General features: G+C 38.5%; 1 protein-coding gene across 3 annotated transcripts in view; it reads left to right on the top strand.

Annotated features, from left to right (window-relative positions):
* Positions 1-2,500, top strand: part of LOC119598586 (KN motif and ankyrin repeat domain-containing protein 2-like) — a 60,639-nt gene that overhangs the window by 14,593 nt on the left and 43,546 nt on the right. For all 3 annotated transcript variants that reach the window (XM_037948237.1, XM_037948236.1, XM_037948235.1), the window contains exon 2: positions 1,003-1,030. The gene's annotated coding sequence lies outside the window, so the exon portion shown is untranslated. The remainder of the gene's footprint in view (positions 1-1,002; positions 1,031-2,500) is intronic.

Below are 2,500 nucleotides of genomic sequence, written 5' to 3'. Positions count from 1 at the left end.
CTAAACTAATTTAACTAAATAATTTTATCGTCATCACCGTCATTATTTATTAGTTATTATTATTTTTTAAAATCATTATTAGCCATGTAATGATGGATAATTATTACCGTGATGGTGGTTATTGTTATTATCAAATAATCATCATTAATATCACTGTTTTTATTTTACTTATTATCTTTGTTATTCTTAATCACTACCACTATCACAATTAACACTAATATTACTTCAGTTGTTTCACCTGTGCTATTAATAACACTATTATTACTGTTTTTTCGTAGTCGATATTATCATTGGGATTATTACATTTATTCATCTTCACATTCTTACTATTATCGGTAAATTCACTAGAATTATTACCATTATATCTTAAATTATTATTTATATTGCCTTTATCAGTACCATATTGCTTTTGTAAAAGTGAAGTGGATTCCAGCCTTTCGGGACGCCATGTGAAGCAATTGTTTTTCCTTTATCTTTTATTTATTATTATTATTTTTATGCACATATATGTATACTTCTTTCACTTTCTCTGTGTGTTTTTCCTGTTTTTCTTTTCTTTTTTTTCGCATATTTTGTTGTTATTTTAAGTGATTTATTTATGTCTGTGTATTTGTATTACCTTTTATTTGTTTATTTATTATTATTATCATTATCATTATTATTATTATTTTACATTTTATGCGCATCTTTTGTTGTATTATCAATTTAATTATTTTGCTATATGTGCTCAATAACCTAATGCATGCCAACGTTTTATATTTCCATGCATCTTATTTTTTGCTATTGTATAATATTTTTATTATCATTGGTATTGTGAATGCCGCAAAAACGTTTAATTTAAGATAGTAGGCTTGTTGTTGATCCAATAATTAATATGTTTAAAGAGTTTTTTATTTATTTATTTATTTTTTATGTGAGTCGTGGAATTTTTGTTCTGATAATTATAGCGCCTGAGTCAGGGCTGTAACGCCAATTGTTGCTAATTTGTTTATTTTGTTTCAGATCCAGTGACGCTTGGCGGGTAGAGGAGGTGAGTAATATGACGAAGGAATGAGGAAATGGAGAGGGAGAGGGAGGGAGGGAGGGGAAGGGAATGAGGAAAGAACGAGAGGGAGAGGGAGGGAGGGAGGGGAAGGGAATGAGGAAAGAACGAGAGGGAGAGGGAGGGAGGGAGGGGAAGGGAATGAGGAGAGAACGAGAGGGAGGAGGATGGAGGGAGGGAGGGAAGGAAGGAAGGAGAGAGAGAGAGAGAGAGAGAGAGAGAGAGAGAGGAGAGAGAGAGAGAGAGAGAGAGGGTGGGGAGGGAGAGAGAGAGGAGAGGAGAGAGGGAGGGAGGGGATGGGAGGGAGGGAGGGGAAGGAAGGGAGGGAGGAGAGGAGAGAGGGAAGAAGAGGAGGTGAGTTAAATGCAGTGGGCCTATGGAGAGCACCCTGGCTGTCAGTAAAGACAGCCAGGTGTCGCTGCTGCTCACTACCTTTCTTAATGGCATGATATATGGCTACTGACTCGGCATCAGTTGTGCTTGTCCAGTTGGAAATACACACACTTTCTTCAAAATCTATATCAGGAATTAGTACACCAATCCCTGTTGCTCCATGAGGACCAATGGAGGCATCACAGTAGATTGCAAGGGGGCGTGCAATGAGGGGGATGTAGTATGTCATCTATATATTTCAAGTAATGGGCTTTTAGTTCCGTTTTTGAAGCAATGTATTTAGGCCCTGTTAGTTTATCAATATAAGCATGCACATGAGTTCTGTTTCAAGGAGCAGTAAGTACTGTATCTGGAATGTTAATAGCTTCGTTGTTGCATACATTGAAGAACATAATAGTATGAGCAGTGTTAGTTTTCCATTCTAAGTTGGAATGTATGAGACTGGAGTATCGCGGTCGGGTATGCCTAATTGTAGAATTTATCTCCTTTGAGAGAATATTGGAGATTTGTGGTCTGGGTAGAATCTGCAGGAGTCTGATGCCAAGTAGAGAGAGGAGAGAGGGAAGGAGAGGAGGTGAGAGAGGAGAGAAGAGAAGAGAAAGAGAGAGAGGGAGGGAGGGGGAGGGATGGAGGGAGGAGAGGAGAGAGGGAAGGAGATGAGGAGAGAAAAGAGAAGAGAAAGAGAGAAAGAGAGAGAGAGAGAGGGAGGGAGGGAGAGAGAGAGAGAGAGAGAGAGAGAGAGAGAGAGAGAGAGAGAGAGAGAGAGAGAGAGAGAGAGGGGGGGGTGGAGGTAGGGATGGAAGAAGAGAAGATAAAATAAGAAAATATAAGTAAAGAGAAGAGGATAGCAAAATAGAAGAGAATAGAAGAGCAGAGCCGAAAAGAGAGGAGAGAAGATAGATTAGACTGACGAGAGAGCAAAGAAAGAAGAAAGAAAAGAAAAGAAAAAAAAAAAGAAAAAGAGATCGAAATGACTCCTCGCCCCACCGGGACAAACGAACGAATAAACAGACACAGAGAGAAGAACAAGAACAGCGACAACAAAACAAGAATTAACGAAAACGC

The sequence above is a fragment of the Penaeus monodon genome, chromosome 41 (assembly GCF_015228065.2).
Source record: "Penaeus monodon isolate SGIC_2016 chromosome 41, NSTDA_Pmon_1, whole genome shotgun sequence".
Taxonomy (NCBI): Eukaryota; Metazoa; Arthropoda; class Malacostraca; order Decapoda; family Penaeidae; genus Penaeus; species Penaeus monodon.
This window is presented reverse-complemented; position numbering and strand designations above follow the sequence as displayed.